General features: G+C 44.3%; 1 protein-coding gene across 1 annotated transcript in view; it reads left to right on the forward strand.

Annotated features, from left to right (window-relative positions):
• The first annotated feature begins 24,679 nt into the window (after positions 1 to 24,679).
• UGT8 (UDP glycosyltransferase 8) overlaps positions 24,680 to 25,501 on the forward strand; it is a 55,596-nt gene continuing 54,774 nt past the window's right edge. Inside the window, exon 1 of the mRNA XM_087724282.1 lies at positions 24,680 to 25,313. The gene's annotated coding sequence lies outside the window, so the exon portion shown is untranslated. The remainder of the gene's footprint in view (positions 25,314 to 25,501) is intronic.

Consider the following 25,501-nt stretch of genomic DNA (forward strand, 5'->3'; position numbering starts at 1 on the left):
GTTCAAATTGTCAAAGACCTTTTCTGCATCAAGAAAAATTAATGCTGCTCATTTCTCATTATGTTGCTCCATGTATTCCAAAATATCCAATACATTTCTAATGTTATCTAATTCTGTTTTTACGTAAAAACTGAAGCTGACCTTCATGAACAATATCCTTTAAAACTATCTGTATTCTCTCACTTAAAATTATCATAAATAATTTAAAATCATTATTCAATAATTATAGAATGGTGGTAATTTTTTGGTGAGACAAAATCTGACTTTCTTTAAATACTAATGCTATATTACTCTCTATCCAACTATCCAGTATCTGATCTGTAAAATAGACATCACCATATGTTGCAATGATTGTAGTAGTCTGTCTTCAATATGCCTATAATAAGCCTAATTGGTATTATTCTTTTATATAACCTTGAGCGTTTGGAGAAAAGATGAGAATTATTAGAAGACAGCAGCTTTGGACTAATATAACAATTAATTTGCTACCCCTGTACCTGGCTGGTTTTGCAAGCTGATTGGTTACAGCAGGGATGTCAAACTCATGTCATCATGACAGCATCACATGATGTATCGGGACTCTTTACTAAACCGGGCATGGGTATGGCCAGCATATGACATATCTGGCCCGCAGCCCGAGACTTTGACAGCCCTGAGTTACAGCAACTTTTTTGTCTTCTTTTCTGAACTAGGCCCTCTAATAAAACACAATGAAGATCATTATTATCTGAAAGTGAACAAGATGGAATCAATTTGGTCTGTTTTGGGATAGAAGGACATATGGATTTCCTAGTATGTAGATTGTTTTCCTTTTTTGGATGAGTAGTTTGATTGTAGGATTCAGAGAGTTTATAGTGATGATCTGCAGAAATGTCAGATGACAAACCCAAAGATATCAGGTCAGTTAAAGGTTTGGCTGCTCCTCTTCTTAACAGCCATGTTTCTTTCAGTTGATCCAGTGTTCTCAATATTTCATCTTGTTTGCAGTTTGGTAAGGTTTCAAGAGTTCATTAATCCTGTTTCTAGAACTTCATTAGCACCAACATGCCTGAGACGTTAAGCCAAGGAGTGCAGACCAGAGGTGGTATTCAGCAGGTTCTGAATAGTTCTGGAGAATCAGTAGAAGAAATTTTGAGTAGTTCAGAGAACCAATAAATACCACTTCTAACTGTCCCCGCCCCAACTATTCTCCGCCTCCTGAATGATCAGGAGGAACAGGAGATTTTACAGTATCCTTTCCCTGACCCACCCAACAAGCCATGTCACACCCACCAAGCCATGACCACAGAACCAGTAGTAAAAAAAAAAGAATCCTACCACTGGTACAGACCTATTTCCATTTTGGAGAATATGAAGTAGGTATATTTGAACATTAGAAAGAAAATATTTCTTTTTGAACAGCAGGCAGGAGATGGTGGCATAGTTAAAGGACAGTAGAATTAATTTATAGGCTAACATTCTAAGAAACCATTTGATAGCACTCAGATCAATCATATGATATTAGCACTGAAGAAATGAGCCAAGTGATACAATGATAACTCTTCTCATAGAGCAATGACCAGCAATGGTTGTGTTGAGCAGTGATAACAATGTTAACAATAAGCAATGTTAGTTCTGTTAAATCAATGGAAATATATAGCTGCATTAATTTGGGTTTCTTTGGTAGGAAATGAGGCTGAAAGCTGTCCCTGTACTTGTTGTCTTTTCTAATCTTAATTAGTTCCCCTGAGGAATTTTTTTCATTTGGTTGACCAGTAAACCGATTGGAATTGTTTCAATATTTTTAGTACCTGAAAGCTGCTAGCATATCTGCATAATTTTGTACGAAAGTTTCAGAGACTGTTTTTAAAGAGTCCACGTTTGTGTTTGTATGGGTTAAATATTCAAAAATTGGAATTGCAGTTTATGCAACTAATAGATATTGTCTTGCAGCAAAGCCTGTTGCGCAGTCTTTTGGTGATTGATGCTGTCCCCCCACCTTCAAAGTGGTGCAATGCAATGCAAAGTAGAGGAGTAAATTATCTTTAAATATCTGTTTCCAAATCCCAGTTCAATATATTGTACATAACGGAGGTAGTGATTACAGGGAGATCATTTGTTATTTTATTATTATTCTTATTCTCAGTTTCCTTGTTGATCAAATGGTTCAATTTTTTGCCTCCTTTATTTATTTAGGCATGACCCTGTGTCCTCTCTTGTTCTTCCCCATTGCTTCAATCATGAAAAAAAATCGAAATTTCTCTGGCCATTATTAATATTCAATAATCCATAATCTAAGCACTCTTTTGCTGTATGATCCCCAAAAAATCATATTAAAAATTTTTAAACCAAATTTACACTATTACATATACTAATAATATACATTATTATACAATATATGCAGTATATGTATTAGTATACTAATATAATATACCAGTAATTTATAAGGCTTGGTTAAAGTTAATACATAGAGTGCTTTGCAAGTGTGAGCTTAATGTAGTTCTAACTCTCAGACAACTCCACTCCACCAAAATGACTGTAAAAAGAGTTCACTGTCCATGGTCTACTCATGAGCTAGAGCTGTTAGGAGCCATGTGGATTATCTCAATGATCTCTCTTTGGTTCTGAAGAGATTATGCCAGATTGGATCCAGTATCTAGTAGTTCCAGTATCCAGTAGTCCATTCTCCTCACAAAAGCTGTCTTTCTAGAGAAAGCCAGCAAGGAATGAGCTTGCCATGGCACATTCAGGAAGTCTGAAAATAGTTCCACATAGCAATCTTATGCTGTTCATCCCCACTGCTGATACTGGCTAGAAATGAATAAATTGGGTGAATAAATTGCTGTTCTGATTTCAACTTTGGCAATGATGTTGGCCAGTATCATCAATGGTTATCATGATTTCTGCTGATGGATACCCACCACCACCACCACTCAATGTGCACCAGGAAAGCAAGTACCAATTGTATTCCCTTCCTTGGGTAGGTCTTTAACATTTGTTTCTATTTGAGGGAGTAAACAACATTTAGTATTCACAGAACCCAAAACTCCAAACCCCTGCTCAGTGCCAGAGTTACTCATTGTAAACATACACACCCAGTCCATTGATGGACCAATGAAAACCATCTTTCCATCATTGTGGCTATCACCTAGAATGGCTAGAGTGATCAGTGTCAACTCTGAAATGGATCAAGCCCATACTAGACATCTTCCATTTCTCAAGTTGCCACACAGCTCAGGGAGGGGGGGGAGTAGAATCCGAACTAGTCAAAACAACCTACTATCTCATGAGAACCAAGGTCGTTCCCAGCATGTGCCAGTCAGAGATTGAGACTAGTCATCAAGGAGACATAAGAACACCTACTTGGACAATGTGACCTGTGACACTAGGGGAGGGGGGAATCTCTTAACTTTTTTTTTTAATTTTAATTTTTAATTTTAAACAAATACAACATCCTTCTTTACATGCTATAGAAAGTGTATCAGTTGGTTACAAATAGACTTTTGCGCATCTCTTCCACAGTCAACAAACATAGTTCATGTTAACTCGAGCATTTTAATTCAAATATTCATACATGTCACCATCATCATATATCCATTTTCATTTGACTATAATTGTTATTAAATAATAATAATAATAATAATAATAATAATAATAATAATAATAATAATAATAATAATAATAATAATAATAATTTTTGTTTCTTAAACAATACATGCCCACACCAGTGGGGGGAAAAAATCAAAAAAAAAATCAAAAACAAAGAAGACAAAAAGAACAAAAAACAAGGCAGGGGGGAAAAGAAAAAAAAAGAAAAACCAAAAAAAAAAAAAAAAAGAACACAGGTATATATTATTTAAAAAAAGTATATCAGCTGGTTACAACATGTTTTGGTGCATCTCTTCCATTAATTCATATTAATTCAAATATCTTAACTCAAATGTTTACCATATTGACATCATTATACCTCCACTTTTAGTTGACTATTTTTTTAAACATCCTTCATCCTTAACTATGCCAAAGATTTAATCCATAACCACATGCTGACATTTCATTTACTTGTTTGTAAAATCCTCTATTAACATCAAATCCTCATATCCTGTTTTAGCTGAACATCCATAATATTTAATACCAAGAATTCCATCTTCCATGCAGTATAGTTTATTATCATTCTCCCTTCTTTATGTAATTATATCGTATATCGTAACATTTTCCCCATATTAGTTAACATTTAACTGTATATATTTTATTTTATTTTTAATAGTGATAATTATTGTGAATAATAACCTTTGTATATGGTCCAAAAATATTTCCAACCTTCCCTTCTCATATCCAATTATTATTTATCATATCAACTCCACATTATATACATTACTATCAATATCAATTATTATTCAGCTATGTCTATTACAAATAAGAGTAATTACATTTAGCTAATTTTAAATTGTATTCTTCCATCTATCAGCCCATGTCTCTCCAATAACAAAACCTCCTTAGTCCTATTGCCATTCGTGGAACAGATTTACCAAATGTTTTTATAAGCAAGTCCAAACAGGAATATCTTCGCACCTTTTTGCTCAGGATGCCTCTGATGTAATAATGTTGTCCCAGGCTTGTTGCACTTTTCAGTTTGTCTTTAATTCTCAAGGATGGTATCGAAAATTCTGCAAATGATGTTTCATAAAGTATAGATTATTTAATGCTTCTCATTCCTCCTGCGCTCTGTCTTTTAAAATAAATCTTCTGTATGGTTGCCCCCCTTTCAAGCGTTGCATCTCTTTCTCCCTCCGAAGTAAACCAGACACCCGGCATGTCAGCAAGTTGAGAAACTTCATTTCTGACATTCTTCATTTGTATTTCAGGAACATTCAAACATTCAACGTTCTCACTTTTTTCTTCATATTTTAATGTTAAATAGTCCAGCTTTTTAAAAAATCTTTCATATGTGTCAAACAACTTTTGAAATGCAGAGAAAATCATTTGAAACGAATCATTTGAAGCATATATAGACGCCATGTTGTGATGCAGCTAGAAGCTCTAAGATATTTGAAAGTAAGAACACGCTGGGAGCTGTGCGATCTTATCTGATCTTAGACCAACACAGACAAGCAATAAAAGTGTCAGATCGTAAGAAGCCAAATTGTAGTAAATTAGTTTACAGCCCACTTAAGAAGAGTCAGAGGGAATGTTGAAGTAATCTTTAAAACATTTAAGAAATAGGGTAACCACTGGCCATAAATCCATTAAAAAAAAACCAATTCGCCACTAGATTCTTCTGTTCTTTGGTTTCAATTAGCTTAAATTTTAATGCGGACCGTATCTCTTTGAGTAATAAAATCAGCTTACCAGTTGAAATCACTTCCACCATTCTTAGGGGCAACCTGCAGTTTCGGTTAGCTTACAGCTAATCCAGAAGGAGCTGGCAAAAGGGGTTAAATTCCAAGCCCCCCAGAGACTTGCAAACGTCTCTGAGGTCACGGGATCTCCCCTAACCATTCACTGTCTCTCCGGGACAGCTAGGGTCCAAAACGACCCATCCAATTCCTTCGGAATAGGGGAATTTCTGGAATAGCCTGAAACTCCGTCTTCTCACTGCTAAGCCCCGCCTTCTCTTAACTTTTAACTATGCTGAAACCACAGGAAATAACTAGAGCTAGTTTTAAGATCATCTGTGCTGAAATGATGTACTCAATAAAGCAGTTCTTTGAGGAAACAGAAAGTCTCGGAGTGCTGACACAATTGGGTTCATTAGCCAGAACCTTAACAATCAGTTTAACTCTAGCCCTTTATTAAAGGTTCACCAATTCAGTCCAGCAGCCCAGGCAAGAAGCATGATGCCTCAATATGCAGTAGCCACGTGGAGTAGAAGAACTGTAAATAAAAAAATTAAGTATGGTGAACAGACCACATAGCACCAATGAACTTGGCAGAGTTGGAAGGGATTACCTTTGAAGATAAGACAAACAAAAGTTGCCTTCATGGTAGGCAAGGATCATTATATCATATCAAGCAGCAAATGCAGATAATGAGTTTGGTTCCAAAGAACAAGCCAGTACAACCTTTTACACCATGATAATAAATGATGCCTAAGGCATTTTGACATGAAAATATTCCAACTTACCAAAAACTGTTTCGAGTATGAAACAAAACAAAATATGGATTCTTAAAGGTTTGAAAAAAGGAACAAAATATGTTGTTCTGTTCTGACATAGCTGATTTTAGTGATGTTGTAATAAATGTTTTGGATTGCTATTTTGTTGTTTATGATAAATGTGTATCTTTAAAACTTTTTCAGTCTAGCCAGTACAGTATCATGATCAATCACGTCACTGCTACTGTTATCTTAGACTGAATAGAATAATGTAGGAATGGAAAACTGAGAGAAGCTTGCTTAATAAGTTACTAATGCTTTAACAACACACACAAAACAAAATACAAGCCTCTGAAATAGGGAAGTTAAAATTCATGAGGGAAGTTAGAATTCATGAAGGAGGTGAGATGCATATATATTGTGCTGTGCTTTATTTTCCAGGTAATTAATACAAGTGTATGCATTTGCATGCCCAAGTATGCTTGATGGATAAATTTACCGATTTGTCAAAATTATATAGCCACCCATGTCATGTGATGTGACTCTGGGTAGTGTACAATAAAACTGACCTTTAAAACATTCTATGAAACCAAGTATAAACAATGAACAAAAATAAGCAAGATCATGAGAGGGAAGATATTGCATATAATACAGCCAGTTCCCAGGCTCCTTATAAGTAGGATATCCATTTGCTGGGGTGGGACAAAAGGTTTGACGTGTTGATAATACTCAGTGGTGGTTTCAAAATTTTTTAGAATCTCTTCTGTAGGCATGGCCTGCTTTGTGAGAGTGGCTTTCCAGCCATGTGACCGAGTAGGAGTAGCTTGGCAGTCATGTGACCAGGTGGGAGTGGCTTGGCAGTCATGTGACCAGGTGGGAGTGGCTTGGCAGTCATGTGACCAGGTGGGAGTGGCTTGGCAGTCATGTGACCATGTGGGAGTGGCCAAGATGATGTCACTGCATTCTTTGCCCCAATGGATGATCTACAAAAAGAAGATATAAAAAAGGAAATTTATTATTTTGTGCACTTACTACTTAAATAAGATTAAAATAAGTACACAAAACAATAAAAGAGATACTTACAGAAGGAAGATGACTGTCCTTACCAGTCTTCAGTATCACTGACTCCAATGAATGGCCTGCACAAAGAAGAGACACAAAAATGAACTCTTCCATTGCATGCACTGCATTAGGATGAAACCAGCACACAAAACAATAAAGACAGCTATTTACAGAGGAAGGATGACTGCCTTGCCGGTCTTCTACATCACTAACCACACTTGCTCCAATGAATGGCCTGCACAAAGAGACACAGAAAGAAAGACTTTAATTGCATGCACTACCACATTAAGGATGAAACAGCACACAAAGCAATAAAATGTCACTTGGTCTTACCTGAACTTCATGTTTCGAAGATAGTGTGGGAGTAGTCACACATGGGTATTAACACAGCCCTTTTGCCCTGGAGACTGAGGTAAATATTGAGGACGCACCTCCATTCCTCCACTGACTTCCCAGATTAACTGATGGTTCGTAGCAGAGCACCTGGAAAGAAGAGACAGAGAAAGCACATACATCCTTCCTGCCTGGCCCTGACTGACCACTGAACTAACTCAGGCCCCTGGCGCAGTGCGCACTGTGCCTCAAAAATGGTCCACCTGCTAATGGTTGCCGGGGAAACCTTGGCTCCCCAGGTAGATGCCTGAAAGGAAACGAAGAGGGCCTCTGAACATCTAAAGGGTGCGCAGGGCCCTTCTAATGTCCAGCCGGTGCCATGATCTTTCTCTATTCCTGAAGGGCTGCAGACAGAAGTCCAGCAGAACGATCTCTAATGCCCTGTGGAAGGGAGAGTTGACCTTGGGCATAAATGCAGGGTCCAGCCCGAGGATAACCCGGTTCTCCAGAAAGGTGCAGAGATCCGCTCTGCTGGAAAGAGCGTTAAGCTCAGATACTCTCCTGGCTGAGGTTATGGCAACCAGGAAGACAACCTTAAGGGTCAGAAATTGTAGGGAAACCTCCCTCAAGGGTTCGAAAGGTGCCTCCGTCAATGCCTGGAGGACCGTGGGCAGGTCCCAAGTCAGGAATCGATGGATCACTGGGGGTTTCAGATTTGCCGCTCCCTTAAGGAAGCGCCTTAGGACTGGATGTTGGGACAAAGGCGGGGAATCCACCACCCCCAGGACTGTGGAGAGGGCAGAGACTTGTCTCTTAAGGGTCCTGGGGGCCAGACCTTTCTCCAGAACCTTCCTGTAGGAAATCCAGAACCTGAGGTATGGAGGCCGAAGCTGGAACAATGTCCCTTGCTCGGCATCAGTCCACAAAAGTGACCCAGGAGGCGGTGTAGATGCGAGTGGTGGACTGTCTCATGGCTGCCTTGCTGGTCTTAATGACCTTAGCAGAGAAATGGGCCCCTCTTAGTTGTTCCCGCTCAATTGCCAGGTGGTCATATGGAGCCACTCCGGATCCAGATGCTCCAGGGATCCCTGGTGCAGAGTCAACTTCCCTGGGGGAATCTTCCAGTGAGGAGCCGAGGAGAGTTCCACCAGGTCTGCTAGCAGGGGCGACATGACCAGAAGGGAGCCACTAGTTTCATCCCTGCTCTCTCTGAGACTAACTTCCTCAGAACCCCAGGGATGAGGATAAGGGGAGGAAAAGCGTAGAGAAGACCTGGTGGCCATCTGCAGCAAAGGGCGTCCGTGTCCATGGCTCCCCTGGACAGGAACCTCGATACAAAGCTCAGTAGCTGGGCATTTGCTGGGGTTGCAAAGAGATCTACCGTCGGGTGCCCGAACCTCTCACAGATCTGTAGGAAGACGCTGGGATGGAGCTGCCACTCTCTGTCATCGACCGTCTCCTTGCTGAGCCAATCCACTTGCTGGTTCTCTGTCCCAGAGATGTGTTCCGCTCTGATGGACTGGATATGCCTCTTTGCCCAGTTCCCCAACCGGATGGCCTCGTCGCAAAGGGCCTTGGAATGAGTGCCCCCTTGTCTGTTCATGTGGGCTGCCACGTTGTCCATCAAGACCAGGACATGGTGCCCGGTCACAGTGGTCTTGAAATGACATAGAGCCAGATGGATGGCCCTGAGCTCCAACCAGGTGATGTTATTGCGCAGGTCTGTTGGAGTCCAGCAGCCCTGGGCTATTTGGGTCTCCAGGTGTGCTCCCCAGCCAAACAAGCTTGCATCTGTTGTGAGTATCTTCCTCGCTGGTTCCTTGAAGAGGGAGCCCTTGTCTAGTGCTGGGGTCAGTCACCAACAGAGCGAGAGCAGCACCTGGGATGATACTCGAACCTTGAAGCCGGTGTCGCTCGTCCCGGCTCTCTGATATGGGAGCAGGAACCACTGATGCTCCCTGACGTGTAGACGAGCCCAAGACACGATCCTTATACAAGAAATGAATTTCCCAAGGAGCCTGGAAAGAAGAACTACAGGGACAGAGCGTAATTTGCGCATCTCATGAACCAGCTGCACAATGCTGTCCCTTCATTCCTGGGAAAGGAAAATCTCCCCAGACACCGAATCTATAATGCTCCCTAGGTGTTGGAGTCTGGTAGATGGAACCAGGTGGCTCTTCTCCAGATTGATAGAGAACCCCAGGGACCTGAGAGTGTCGATGGTGAGACCCAGGTCCTGCCTGGCCGTGTCTGGGGACCTGGCCAGGACGAGGATGTCATCCAGGTAGCAAAGGAATGGTACGAAGATACCCGCGGCCAGGACCTTGGAAAGGGTCCTGGGGGCTGAAGCCAGCCCAAAGGGTAGGGCCCTATATTGGAAGTGACTGCCCTCATGGGAAAATCTAAGGAACTTACGATGTTCAGGAGCGATTCTAATGTGAAGGTAGGCCTCTGTGAGGTCGATGGAAGCCAAGAAATCACCCTGTCAGATGCTTTCTAAGATGGATTTAAGGGAGGCCATCTTGAACCTATGGTATACCACCCTGGAATTAAGCAGTTTAAGGTCCAAAATGGCTCTCCACCCCGCTGAACTCTTGGGGACCAGAAACAAGTTCGAATAGAATCCAGAGCCCTTCTCTCCTTCTGGTACTCTCTCTATGGCCCTGATGTCTAACAGGTGCTTAATGGCCTTGGCCTTAAGGCCCCGTTTGGTTTGGTCTCTGGAAGAAGTGAAGGTGCCGAATCTATTCGGGGGCTGCAAGTGGAACTCCAGCTGTAACCCGAGCTTAACTGTCTAGAGGACCCACTCGTCCGATGTGATGCGATCCCAGGCCTTCGCAAATAAGGAGAGCCGGCCGCCGATGGGGTAATCTGCGATTGGATCACCTGAACCTGCGGAAAGGCTGGCCGCCTCCTCCTCGAAAGTGCCGATTGCTCTGCTGCTGGCCTCTAAATCTGTCCCTTGGGAACTGTCTATCCCCCTGTCTATGAAACTGAGGAACCAGGTACCTCTGATTCTGGGCATCCGTGTCAGGTGGGTGGTAAGATGTCCTCCTGGGGTAAGGAGCTTGTCGGTGATCAGACCGTCTGGTCGTAGCCGGGAAGACCTTTCGCTTATTCTTATCTTCCACCAAGATAGGATCCAGCGAGGCCCGGAAAAGCTTGTCCCCGGTGTAATCAGCTCCTGCCAGGTGCCACTTAGCCCGAGACTCTGCCTGCCAGTGGCACAGCCACAGCAGGTGCCTGGACGCTACAGAGGACGACAAAGCTCAAGAAGCATACTTAACTGCATCCAGCGTAGTGTCTGCCTAAAACTGCATGGCTGCCAGCACCCTGGAGATGTCCTGCAGGAGACATACCTCTGTGGCCGGGGTCGTGTCTCTCAGCTGTTCCAGCCACAGCACTGTTGATCTATTAAAAAAGGATGCAGAAGCAGCCGCCCTAATAGGCCATGTTATTGCCTGGAATGACTTATGCAAAACTATTTCCGCCTTCTTGTCATCTGCCTTAAGACAGTTGGCAATGTCTCCAGTCACCACGGTCGAAGCTGAAGCCAGGGTGGTGACTGGAGTGTCCATCGAAGGAACCTGCAGAGCTTGGGCAAAGATAGAATTGAGATTATAGAATCTACGCTCATTGCCCCCCGGATTGGGAAAAGACCTTGGCTTAACCCACTGGGATTTAAGTCCTTCTAGGAACATCTCTGGAGTGGAAATCTCCTCTTTCTCCACTGGGGGTCTATGGAAGTGCCCTTTCTTGTTACCCCCACTAGTGCCTGGCGTGGCAGTGGCAGGACTGGGTTCTGGAGGCGTGTCCAAGTTATTGTGGTCCTGGCCTTATGAAGTAAGGTGCTAAACAAGGAGGGGGGAAAGAGACCGGTGATGTTGGGGGCCTCAGGGGCCTGGGCATCCTCATCCTCAGAAAACCCCACCTCCTTCAACTCCCCTTCCTCTAAATCCAAAGCCTCACTGGCAGTGGAGGGGGAAGGGGACCTGGGCTCTCTGGTAGCAGAGGCCCTGGAGCAATCCAGGTGACCCCTGGACTGGTCCCAGGAAGACCTACTCCTGGAACCCTGGGACTGGTGTTTCATCCCTGAAGCAATCCCTTGAGCTATGGCCCTGGCTAGCACCTTCTGGAAGCTTTCAGGAATCTCTGGAAGTGAGGGGTGCAGCTCTGGGGGTTGCAAAAATTTCCTAGGTTCAGGGGATTGCGGTGCCAGTCGGTATCTGGCAGGGCTGGGTGCCCTGAGCCCGAAGGGGTCTCCCCTAGCCTCAGATGAGTGGGCAGGTGAAAGTGGGGGTGATAAGGAGCTGTGCCCTCTGCCTGAGCCCCTTGGAGAACCTGGGGATGTCCCCCCGATCTCTTCCAGAACAGGAAGCCTGCGGGGGGAGCAAGATCTGGAAGGAGAAGGGCTGATGGTGGCCCTGAACCTCCTTGCAGAAGCCCTGGTAACTCAAACCTCCTTCCTAGAGATTCCCTTCATATGAGGCCTGGGGGTGCCCTTCTTGGTGGGGGATCTCCCTCTGGAAACTGGGGGACACCCCCCCTGGAGGTCTCCTCACCTGGATTCGAATCCCCTGGGGACCTAGGCCTGGCACCCCCGCTTCTTGCCACCTCCGCCATAGTACTCACAGTTACTGTACCACCTCCTCTCTCCCTGCTGGCCTCTTTTCTCTGTGTGCCTTGATCTTCCAGACACCAAGCTTCTCTAATGATTGCCGCCGCTCTGCGGCTTGATTGCCAGCTCACCGCTGCTTCTGGGCCCTCCCCAGATTGCCAGCAGAGTTGAGGCCTCCTCCTGTAGTCTCTTCCGGCTACTGCGGTGTTTTTTGAGCACTCTCAGCCTCTGTAAGAGGGTTATGCGCTCTCCCACATGTTCTAAGATGGGGGGAATCCAAAATGGCCACCAATCTGCGACCCAATCTCCTCCGAGGCTCGGGAACGTTGATGGAAGGCCCTGGCTGGTTCCTCAATCACTGGTGCCTTGTGGAGGTCTCCTGAATGGCCTGCAGCTGTTCCAGCGGGCCTCGTGGCGCAGCAGCTTTTTTCCCTTTTACACGGCGATCCGGCCGCTTGGGACTCGCGCTGGACCACGGTGAGGCTTGCCTGTCAGCAGCGCTGAGCATGGGTGGAGAGAAGAGCAGATCTGAAGGTAAAGCAAAAAATTGGAAAATCCTAAAGACTTAGAGAAAAAAACCTAGAAAAAACTGAGAAAAAACCTAGTAGTCTACGAAGTGAGGGAGGGTTAGGTAAACACTCCTTCTGGGCCAGAGACTGAGGTTAATCTGGGAGGTCAGTGGAGGAATGGAGGTGTGGCCTCAAGATTTACCTCAGTCTCCAGGGCAAAAGGGCTGTGTTAATACCTATGTATGACTCCTTCGACGCCTCACTTCGGAAACCAGCTACTTACATAGGAAAGATGACTGTCCTGGCAGTCATACTCTGTTGTCTCTTCATCCTGTTAAATTATACTAACTGCAAAAGAAATAAAACAATGTTGGACTTGATTGTGGTTGTAAGCTGAGGACTACACTACAGGTAACAGAAGGGAACTCTGTTTTCACCCAACAATGTACAGTCTTTTCATGAAGGATGTCCCCCAACAAACAGGAAAGATATAGTTTTTCATTAAAGAAGTTAGATCAAGAATGAATGTCCTAGGTAGATTAACAGAGTAAAACAGATTTCTTTTTCTGAAATTTATTCCTCAGTTCAAAAAACAGGAATATATGAATTAGGTCCAGTACTTAGGACAGACCAAGTAGCTATTCAAGAATTAGTGGTGTCATGGTTAGAAGCAATGGTAAAGCAAGATATGGATTTAAAACCAGAAATATTTTGTTGGGTATTTCAAAGGGAATACAATACATATTTAATTTTACACATGTTAACAGCTGCTAGAATTGTGTTTGCACCACAGTGGAAAAAAAGAGATATGAAAATGAATAAATATTAAAATGTGGAGGAATGAATAAATTGACAATTAAAATCAAGAAGGCTTCGACTACTTTTTCACGTGGGATTTGTTTTATCAATTGCTAACTAACAGAAACAGAAATTAGAAGTCTAAAAGTATGAAAGAAAACACCAATTATCTAAGGAAAGGTTACTAAAATGTAAAGGAAATGGCAGTTGGTCTTACCTGAACTGCATGTTTAGAAGAAGGTGTGGGAGGAGTAACCAATGGGTATTAACCCAACCCTTTTGCCTAGGAGACTGAGGTAATCTTTTGAGGCCACACTAACGTTCCTCCTTCTGACCTCCCCAGATTAATCGATGGATCGTAGCAGACCACCTGGAAGGAAGGACAAACAAAGAACAACACAAACACGAGGTTTCCTGTTTGCCATTGCTTGACCACTGAGCTAGCTCAGGCCCCGGCGCAGGGCGCCCTAACACAGGGCGGGGGGAGTGACTCCTCCCACACCTTCTTCTAAACATGCAGTTCGGGGAAGACCAACTGCCAGTTTCCGAAGTGAGGTGTGGGAGGAGTACCAATGGGACATACCAAAGCTAGATGTCCTGGGAGGGAGTTAATGGGCCTGAGCCCCTCGAGAGTCAAGGACTCCCTGTAACACCCTCCTGCCAAAGGCTGCTTCCGCAGAGGCGTAAGTGTCTAGCCAATAATGCCTAATGAAAGGCAAGGGAGAAGACCAGGTGGCAGCCCTGCAAATCTCCTCTATGGGTGTCTGGGTGGACCAGGCTGCTGAGGTGGCCGCACTTCTGGTGGAGTGCGCTGTGATGCCTTCTGGGACTTGAAGTGCCCCGTAAGTCTGAGAGATGGCCGCTCTAATCTACCTGCTAATGGTGGCCGGGGAAACCTCGGGTGGATGGCTGATAAGATACGAAGAGGGCTTTCGAACGCCTAAAGGGAGCTGTGCGCTTCAGGTAAATGCGCAAGGCTTTTCTGACGTCCAATCTGTGCCAAGATTTTTCTCTTAACTCTGGAGGGCTGCAGACAGAAATCCGGCAGAACTATCTCTAGGGCCCTGTGGAACAGGGAATTGACCTTGGGCATGAACTCGGGGTCCAGCCTGAGGATGACCTGGTTCTCTAGAAAGGTGCAGAGATCCACTCTGCTGGAGAGAGCGTTGATCTCAGATATTCTCCTGGCTGAGGTGATGGCAACCAGGAAGACGACCTTAAGGGTCAGGAACTGAAGGGAAACTTCCCTCAAGGGTTCAAATGGTGCCTCCATCAATGACTGGAGGACTGTAGGTAGGTCCCAGGTGGGGAATTGATGGACCACTGGGGGTTTCAGATTCGCCACTCCCTTGAGGAAGTGCCTTAGGACCGGATGTTGGGACAAGGGGGGAGCATCCACCCCCCCCAGGACCATGGAAAGGGCGGAGACCTGTCTTCTAAGGGTGCTAGGGGTCAAACCCTTCTCTAGTCCTTCCTGGAGGAAGTCCAGAACCTGCAGTACAGAGGCCGAAGCTGGGTAGAGATCCCTAGCTTGGCACCAGTCAGCGAAGGCAACCCAGGAGGCGTTGTAAATACGAGTGGTGGACTGTCTCCTGGACACCTCCACGGTCTTAATGACCTTCGTGGAGAAATGTGCCTCCCTCAGCTGCTCCCGCCCAATTGCCAGACAGTCAGATGGAGCCACTCCGGATCTGGATGCTCCAGAGACCCCTGGAGTAGGGGCACCTCCCCCGCAGGGATCCTCCAGTGGGGGGCTGAGGACAGCTCCACTAGGTCTGCTAGCCAGGGACTGTGTGGCCAGAAGGGAGCCACTAGGATGACCTCCGCTCCTTCTGACACCACCTTCCTCATAACCAAGAGGAAGGGGGGGAAAGGTGTAGAGAAGACCTGGTGGCCATCTGCATCGAATAGCATCTGTGTCCATGGCTCCCCTGGCCAGAAACCTCAATACAAATCTCAGCAGCTGGGCATTCGCTGGGGTTGCAAAGAGATCCACCATCAGGTGCCCGAACCTCTCGCAGATCTGTAGGAAGATTGAGGGATGAAGCTGCCACTCTCCATTGTTGATCGTCTCTCTGCTGAGCCAATCTGCTTGCTGGTTCTCTGTCCCGGAGATGTGCTCCACTCTAATGGACTGGAGATGCCTCTCTGCCCAGTTCTCCAGTCGCAGGGCCTCGTCGCAAAGTGCCTTGGAATGGGTGCCACCCTGTCTGTTCACATAGGCCTTGGCCGCCACGTTGTCCGTCAGGACGAGGACATGATGGGCAATCTGGTCTCCAGGTGAGCTCCCCAGCCGAACAGGCTTGCGTCCGTGGTGAGAACCTTTCTTGCTGGTTCCATGAAGAGGCATCCCTTGTTCAATGCTGGGGACAGCCACCAACGGAGCGAAAGCAGTATCTGGGGTGACACTCGAACGTTGAAACTGGCATCGCTCGTCCTAGCTCTCTGGTATGGGAGTAGGAACCACTGAAGCTCCCTGGTGTGTAGTCGGGCCCACGGCACGATCCCTATGCAAGAAATGAATTTCCCAAGGAGCCTGGAAAGAAGAACTACAGGGACAGAGCATAACTTGCGAACCTCATGAACCAGTTGCACAATGCTGTCCTTTCGATTTTGGGGAAGGAAGACCTCCCCAGCCACTGAATCTATAATGGATCCTAGGTGCTGGAGCTGGTGGATGGGACCAGGTGGCTCTTCTCCAGGTTGATAGAGAATCCCAGGGACCTGAGGGTGCCAATGGTGGTCCCCAGGTCCTGCTTGGCAGATTCTGGGGACCTAGCTAAGATGAGGATGTCATCTAGATAACAGAACAGATGGACTTGGAAGGAGCGCAGGTGGCTTGCTGCTGCCGCCAACACCTTGGTGAAGGTTCTGGGGGCTGAGGCCAGCCCAAAGGGAAGGGCCCTATATTGGAAATGGTTGCCCTCATGGGAAAACCTAAGGAACTTGTGGTGTTCTGGGGCGATTCTGATGTGAAGGTAGGTCTCCGTGAGATCGATGGAGGCCAAGAAATCGCCCGGTCGGATGCCCTCTAAAATGGATTTTAAGGAGGCCATCTTGAACTTATGGTAGACCACCCGGGAATTGAGTAGTTTAAGATCCAGGATGGCTCTCCACCTCCCTGAACTCTTGAGGACTAAGAACAGGTTCGAGTAGAAACCGGGGCCCTTCTCCCCCTCTGGGACCCTCTCAATGGCCCTGATATCTAACAGGTGTTTGATGGCCTTGGCCTTAAGGGTCCGTTTGGTCGGATCTGTGGAGGAGGCAAAGGTGCGGAACCTACTAAGGGGTAGTAAGCGAAACTCCAACTGCAGCCCGAGCTTTACAGTCTGGAGGACCCACTGATCCGAGGTGACTCGTTCCCAGGCATCTGCGAAAAGGGAGAAGTGACCGCCAATGGGATGATCCATGGATGGATCACTTGAACCTGCGGAAAGGGCAACCGCCTCCTCCTCCTCGAAAGGGCCGCTTGCCCTGCTGTTGGCCTCTGAACCTGTCTCTATGGAACTTCCTATCCCCCTGCCTGTGGAACCTGGGGTTCTGGTACCTCTGGTTCTGGGTCTCCACTTCAGGTGGGCAGTATGAGGTTCTCCTGGGATATGGAGCATGCCGGAAGTCTGAGCATCTGGTAGTCGCCAGGAAGACCTTCCGTTTGTTCTTATCCTCCACCAGGATAGGATCCAGCGCAGTTCCGAACAGCTTGTCCCCGGTGTAGTCTGCTCCTGTCAAGTGCCACTTAGCCCAGGACTCCGCCTGCCAGTGGCATAACCACAGCAGGAGCCTAGACGCCACCGAAGATGACATTGCCCGAGACACATACTTAACTGCGTCCAGGGTGGCATCTGCTGAGAACTGCGTGGCTGCCAGCATCTTGGAGATGTCCTGCAACAAACGAACTTCTGAGGCCGGACTCCTGTCCCTCAGCTGTTCCAACCACAGCACCATGGACCTGTTGAAAAAAGATGCCGAAGCAGCTGCCCTAATGGCCCAGGTTATAGCCTGGAACGTAGCACGATGTCTGCCTTCTTGTCGTCTGCCTTGAGGCAGCTGGCGATGTCCCCTGTGATCACCGCTGACGTTGAAGCTAGGGTGGCAACTGGGTTGTCCACCTCGGGAACCTGGAGAGCTTGGGCAAAGGTAGGGTTAAGGTTATGGAATTTCCTCTCATTTCCCCCTGGAGTGGGAAAGGACCCTGGCTTCACCCACTGAGATTTGAGCACCTCTAGAAACATATCTGGTGTGGGGGTCTCCTCCTTTGCCACCGGTGGTCTATGGAAGGGCCCCTTCTTCCTCTTGCCCTTGCTAGTGCTAGGCGTTTCAGACACAGGCTTGGGATCTGTGGGGGGATCCAGATCTGCTGTGGCCCTTGCCTTATGAAGCAAGGAGCTAAATAAGGAGGGGGTGAAAGACCAGCAACGGTAGAGTCGTCCTCTGCCTGGGCCTCCTCATCCTCAGAGAACCCCCACCTCCTTTAACTCTCCTTCCTCTAAATCGGAAGCCTCACTTGCAATAGAGGGGGAGGGAGACCTGGCTCCTCTGACAGCAGATGTACTGGGGCAATCCTGGTGGCCCCTGGAGTGGCAGGAAACGCTATACTGTTTCAGACAAATGGCTATCCAACATCTTCTTAAAGACTTCCAGTGTTGGGGCATTCACAACTTCTGGAGGCAAGCTGTTCCACTGATTAATTGTTCTGTCAGGAAATTTCTCCTCAGTTCTCATTCCTCTGGTCTACTAATTTTGTCACTTTGTCAAAGAATGCAATAAGATTAATCTGGCATGATCTGTTTTTGACAAACCCATTTTGGCTTTTGGCTATTACTTTGTTTACTTCTAGGTGTTCGCTAATTCGTTGCTTGATTATCTTTTCCAGAATCTTTCCTGGTATTGAGGTCAGGCTTATAGGTGTGTAGTTTCCTGGATCTATTTTTTTCCCTTTTTTGAAGATGGGAACCACATCAGCTCTTTTCCAGCCCTCTGGCAGTTCCCCGGTGCTCCAGGATCTCTGAAAGATATAGTTCAGTGGTTCTGAGATCTTGTCTGCCAGTTCCTTCATTTAATCTGTTTTAATTAGTTTGCAGGCGGGAGGCTGGATGCATCACGTGCAGGCCACACCCACCCCAGCTCTGCAAACACAAAAAACATCACATCACTTGATGCAATCGAATTTGACACCGTGCTTTAGAAGATGCATGTATCACCTGTCTCATGTAGTCCATCCCCCTACCATCAGAACTGAAGAAGTTTCTTAGATGAGAGGCAAAACATTTCAGTTTTCTTCTTCTTCTTCCTTAAGGAGAAGTCTTCCAGTTTGAAGAAAAACCACATCTTTGAGACACCTGTCTCATAGCTGCTGCCTGATCTCGGGAAGAGATAAAGCTGTTTTGAGATGTTCTAGTTGAGTACTTCAAGTGCACTCCAAAGTTTTTTGTACAGATTAAATCAAAATTGTAACAGTTCTCATAACATACAAGTCTGTAGTGTATCAATTAAAGACATTCTAGATTCCTTGCCAGGGAGGAAAGAATAACAGGTATAGGAGTGATGTCAACATGCATGATATATGAGTGTTCAATACCCCAAATACAAAAAATCTGATCCCTTGTTTACTTGCCAAGCAAACCCTACAAAGTTCAATTGTGACAGATTTAATTATTAATTATTTATAACAAGTGCGTAAACTGCCTGAGTATATGCCTGCCTTGAGTGCAGGTGTCAAATTGCACATTACCCAGATTGCCTAACAGTGCTTCTGACAAATTAATCCTGTGACTAGCTATACATATTGCCCATTCTTATATAAGAGAAGAGCCATAAACCTGTTTTAGATTACCCAAACAGAAATATGCTTAATGGAAGTAGGAGAAGAATCTTGGCAAAATACACAAACTAAGATGAATACCAAATATAATCATTTCTATGCTAATAGATTCTAAGCCATATTGGGAAAGTAGAATTAAAAGCAAACCATAAAAGCAAACATAAATAAAGTGGGTATTATAGAAAGATGTACAAAAATGACCAGAGTGGGTGATGTTATCCTTTACATGATAATGAAACAAGAGAATCAGTATTGGAGATAATATCAAGTCCATAAATTAATTTAGAATTTTATTTTTCTACCCCTCTTGAGATTGCCTGCCTGATTTTATTTTCAGTTTGATCCAGATTGATTCTATATTCTTATTGTCACTCTCCATTATATATTTCCTATGATATATTTATCCTGCCCTCATTATTAAGATACTGGATGATTCCAGCAGTGTCAAGACCAAGCTATAATGATATAAAAATAAATAGGTATCTTGTGTTTTATCTTACAACAGCATGTTTAAAATAAACGAAGCATATACAGGGTAGAAGGCCAAGCCTTGAGGGTAAATAGCATAGTACATTAACACACCGCTCCACCCATAATTGAAGTGAAGCTTCAGGGAGAAGATATAGCCTTGGTGTTAAAGAATGAATTGTTATTTCATATATCTCATTTGCATGCCCTCAGATGTCTAATTGGTGCCGCTGGGGTTGTTCATAATTCATAAAAAGCTTAAATATTACCTGTGCCCCTAAAATTCCAGAATGCTGTTCCATAAGATTCTAACCCCGGGATTGGGCGGCGTATAAATTATAATAATAATAATAATAATAATAATAATAATAATAATAATAATACTCCGCCGTTGCTGGTCCCTAGCCCGGATGAGAAAGGAGGAGGGTTGGGGTCAGGTTGGCATCTGGTCCTGTAAAAAAAAAACCTGCCAACCCATACAATATGGTGGAAAAAAAAAGAATTCCATACCGCATAGGTCGTCGCGTGGTTTAACAAGGGCCGCGGCGGATGTTGGGGTCCCTGGACATCCGTCGACAAGTGGGCTACAAGTGGACCAGCCAACAAAACGACAAAAATATAGTGCAGATGAAAACCATGCCATAATGGCCTGTTACTACAACTCGGAGCCAGAAAAAAGAGGCTATTTAAAGCGAATGTATGAATTATGGAAACAACAATATCCAGATTCAAATGTTAGTGAACAACGACTAGCAGATCAAAGGCGATTTATTATATGGAATAAAGTGTTTAGTGAAGTTGAACATGAGGAAATTCAGGCAAATTGCAAAACCAAAAAAACAATATCACAAGTGGAAATAACTGATATTCAAGACACAACTAAAGACATTATAGTAGAACTCCCAGAAGAAGCTCTCGGGGAGGAAATAACATCACCACCACTAGAACCAGTTATCACTGAACAAACTGATGAACTAACTCAAAAACAAAAAGAATTTAAGGATAAGATCATGGAGCATTTTCTGCTTAATGAGGAAAGGCAACGTTTACCATCACTAAAAACTGTGCCTAAGAAAATTTTGGCCCCTATCATGAAAATGGTTAATGGAGTGTTTTCAACAATTGAACCGGGATCCATCTTGGAAACAAACCAGTTAATGTACAGCACAGCTGTAATAGTCACTAATGAACTAGGCATTAAAATTAAAGTACCTAGTCACACAACAGAAAAAGCATCAAAGCCAAAGTGGAAAATCCGTTTAGAACAAATAATCAAAAAATTAAGGGCAGATGCTAGTAACTTAAAGAACATGCATGAGCAACGGCTTAAAAACAACAAAATCATAGATCGGCTAATCAGACGATATAGATTGGATACAAGAAACGTCAATGAAGCTGTAGAGATTGTAAAACAGCAGATAACAGCAACAGCTAGAAAAATTGAAAGATCCAATATAAACAAAATCAGCAATTTCGATCAGACCAACGGCGTTTTTATCAAAGTCTTAATGTGAATGGTGACACCAAAAGTGAAAAACCAGAAAAACAGGCCACAGTTGGATTCTGGAAAGAATTGTGGGAAAATGCAAAGGACTACAATAAGGAAGCAAAGTGGATACATGACTTTGAGAAAAGCATTGGCAACAAACAAATGCAAGTATTAGAAATAACAACTGAGATGGTCAAAAATCGAGTACAAAAGGTAAAGAATTGGACATCACCTGGAAAGGACCAATTACATGGTTTCTGGCTCAAATATCTGACCAGTTTACATGCCATATTGGCCAGGCAACTGAATGAAATTTTACAAAAGGGCCAAATTGATGAATGGTTGACAACTGGAAAAACATACTTGATTCAGAAAGATGCAACTAAAGGAACACCTGAAAACTACAGACCAATAACATGCTTGCCAACAACCTTCAAATTACTCACAGGCATTATTGCAGATAACATGATGGATTATTTGGAAACAAACAACATCTTGCCAGTAGAGCAAAAGGGCAACAAAAGAAGGAGCAGGGGCACAAAAGATCAGCTTCTAATTGATAAAATGATATTAGAAAATTGTAAGAACAGAAAAACGAACTTGAATATGGTCTGGATTGATTACACAAAGGCATTTGACTCACTGCCACATAGTTGGATCATAAAATGCTTAGAAACAACTGGCATTAGCAAAAATATTACATCCTTTACTGAAAAGGCGATGAAACAATGGAGAACTGAGTTGGCAGTAGGGAATGAGATCTACGGAATGGTTAATATCAAGCGAGGAATTTTCCAGGGTGATTCACTTTCACCTCTTCTCTTCACCATCGCAATGATCCCACTATCAGTAATCTTAAAAAAAATGAAATTAGGCTACCAAACAGCCAAAGAAGCTGAAAAAATTTCGCATTTACTATATATGGATGATTTGAAACTCTATGGAAAGTCAGAAATAGAAATCCAATCATTGACAAACACAGTCCGAGTATTCAGCACCGATATTTCAATGCAGTTTGGCATGGAAAAATGCGCCACTGTATCCATAAAGAGGCAAAATCACTGCATGTGAGGGAATTGAAATGCCCAATGGCCAATTAATTAAATGCAAAGAAAATGAAGCCTACAAATACTTAGGCATTCTGCAGTTGGATAACATCAAGCATGGAGAAGTAAAAACTGTTGTCAGGCGAGAGTACACCAATAGAGTTAAGAAAATTTTGAAATCTAAATTGAATGGTGGAAATACAATCAAGGCCATAAATACTTGGCCAATACCAGTTATAAGATACACAGCTGGTATAGTTAACTGGACACAAGCTGATTTGGACATTTTGGACCGAAAAAACCAGGAAACTAATGACAATGCACTACAGTTTACATCCACGTGGTGATACTGATAGACTATACCTGCCACGAAAATCAGGTGGCAGAGGATTATTACAAGTGAAGCAAACAGTTGAAGAAGAAAAACATGCACTGGCTGATTATTTAAAAGAAAGTCAAGAATATCTATTAACCGAAGTAAAGAACAAAAATCTACTGAAGGCCCAACAGACGAAACAAGAATACAGAAAAGATGTGATAAAATCAAGAATGAAGAGTTGGCAGAACAAAGCACTGCATGGCCAATTTCTGGAAAAAATAAAAGATAAAGTGGACAGTGAACAAACTTGGTTATGGTTAACAACAGGTACATTAAAGAAAGAAACAGAGTCACTAATCCTGGCTGTGCAAGAACAAGCTATCCGCACAAATGCCATTAAGGCCAAAATCGAAAAATCCTCTGATGATGCCAAATGCAGATTTTGCAAAGAAGCTGATGAAACTGTTGATCACATACTCAGCTGCTGTAAAAAAAATCACACAGACTGATTATAAATTGCGGCACAATTCAGTAGCGCAAATGATCCATTGGAATTTGTGCAAAAATTTTAATATTAAAACAGCAACAAACTGGTGGGAACATCAGCCTGAAAAAGTCACCGAAAATCAGATGGTCAAGATCTTGTGGGATTTCCATATACAAACGGACAAAATACTGGCGCATAATACACCAGACATCACACTGGTTGAAAAAAACAAGGTTAAAATCATAGACATTGCAATACCAGGTGATAGCAGGGTCGCTGAGAAGGAACATGAAAAAATCGCAAAATACCAGGACTTAAAAATTGAAATTCAACGACTATGGCACAAACCAGCAGTGGTAATTCCAGTGGTAATTGGCACACTGGGTGCTATTCCAAAAGCACTGGAATTACATTTAAAAGTTAAAAATTGACAAAATCACCATCAGTCAAATGCAAAAAGCCGCACTGCTTGGATCTGCACGCATATTACGAAAATACGTTACGACGTCCTAGGCCCCTGGGTGGGGCCCGACTAGTAATCAGTGCCAAATCCGGCGAAACAACTGGCCGCTGTGATACAATTGTATAATAATAACAACAATAACTAAAACCAGCATTAAAATTATAAATAATCAATGATTATTAGATGTGATACTAGACATCAGATTCAGTAAGACAAAAGTGATTTATTGCTAATATAAAAGAAAGCTTCTTGACTGAGCAATCCTACCATAGGAAAAAGCGTCATTACAAATTAGGTCTAGGAAATATAGTCTTGATAACCTAAGAATCTGTCTAAAATCTATATGGGGCCTGCTTGTCCCTGGAAGTGGACATTTTGTCCCAAAGATGCTTTCTCAAGAGGGAGATGAACTTTCTGGTTTTCTTTGAAGAAAAAAATAAAACCAGAAAGTCCAGTTGCCTCTTGAAAAAGCATCTTTGGGACAACCATGACCTGGATGACTGAGAATGTCCATAGACATTAAGTAGACATTTCCTTATAAAAATCAGGGGTTTTCACAGAAAATACTGAAAGCATCCAACTAATTGTCCATGTGAATGAAAACTGTTTATGGGGATAGAAAACAATCTTGGAATCAAATGTACTTTTTCAATTGATTTTCTAGATAGCCTAAGCTTCACTGTACTAAACCAATATTAGTGGGTGCACACTCTTCCTACGGAGCAGGACCCTTCACTTTGGACACTACAGAGGAAACCGGCAGCTGGAACTGGAAGGATGTACCGGCTGCCTAGTATTGCTTTGCCCGCTGCAGCAAATCTCGTTTGGATGGCTGATGTTCAGGAATGTAGAGAAATGACAATTAGTTTCATCTATACCTTAAAACTACCAGACCAATCCGCCACCATCTTCCCCTTCTTTTGTTCTTCAAGGTACTATTGTAAATCTGCTCTCCGTTGTCATGGTGTCGGGAGTCCTGGACGCCATCCAGGACGCTCCCCCCCCCCGTCCATTGGCAGCCACGTGCCTTTTTCGCCTTAACCTTTTTTCCCCCCTGAAGGCTGCTTGTGTCACAGTCGCAACTCGACTCTCAGATGACCCCTCCCCCACTCCTCGCCTGAGAGTCTCTAAGTGGTCAAACGGCTTGGAGGGAGGGAGACTCAGTCCCGCCTGCCGGGAGGTGGAGATGGGGATTGCCCCACGGAATGATCTAGGCAGCCTGGCTAGAGCAAGCGGTCAGAAGGCGTCCGGGGGCTTCTGGGAGCGGCTTTCGGCACGGGAGGTGGAAGGAAAAGGATTTCACCGCCGCCTGATCTTCTCATCTCTCTCTCTCTGTGAGGACTTTTTGCTCCTTGCAGCGAGCGAGACTGAGGAGAACATCTCCAAAACTCAATGTCATAGTGGTCCACGGGCGGAGCCGACGCCGAGAAGCCGATTCTGAAGTCAGTGGACGACGGCAGGGAAAGAGGAGAAGTCGTCCCGAGAAGTTGAAAGAACCCGGAGCTGCAGAAACCCTCCTTTTGCCTTGAAGCCTGAGGCGATTGCGAAATCTCGCAGCAGGTGCAGCGGCTAAGAGAAAGAGAGAGAGAGAGAGAGACCACCTTCCCTCCACGCACAGCTACCGCCGCCGCCGCGGACTCGAAAGATAAAACGAGAACGCGCGCAGAGATCACCCGCTTCGTTTTACAGAGAACGAGAAAAAAAAACCTTATCGCCGCGGGAAGAGAAGAAAATAATAATAATAACAATAATAATAAAAATAAAAATAATACTTCTATAGCTGCAGAAAAAAGAGCATTCAAACACTCGGGAAGCCGATTTGGACCCTAGGTAAGTCAGCGCAGCCCAATGCACTGGTGACAAAGCGGACAGAAAGAGTACCTTTCGCTCTGGTGAGAGCGCGCGCCAAAAACAGAGGAGAGGGTTGCTGAAGGTGAAGTTGGCGCCGAAAGCGAGGTGGGCGAGGGTGGGGCAAGTGAGAAAGTTGGAAGAGGATGCGCGCGCCTGTGCGAGAGGTG

The sequence above is a fragment of the Thamnophis sirtalis genome, unplaced genomic scaffold, assembly GCF_051295495.1.
Source record: "Thamnophis sirtalis isolate CommonGarterSnake01/CBP01778 unplaced genomic scaffold, rThaSir2_p1.2 scaffold_10, whole genome shotgun sequence".
Taxonomy (NCBI): domain Eukaryota; kingdom Metazoa; phylum Chordata; class Lepidosauria; order Squamata; family Natricidae; genus Thamnophis; species Thamnophis sirtalis.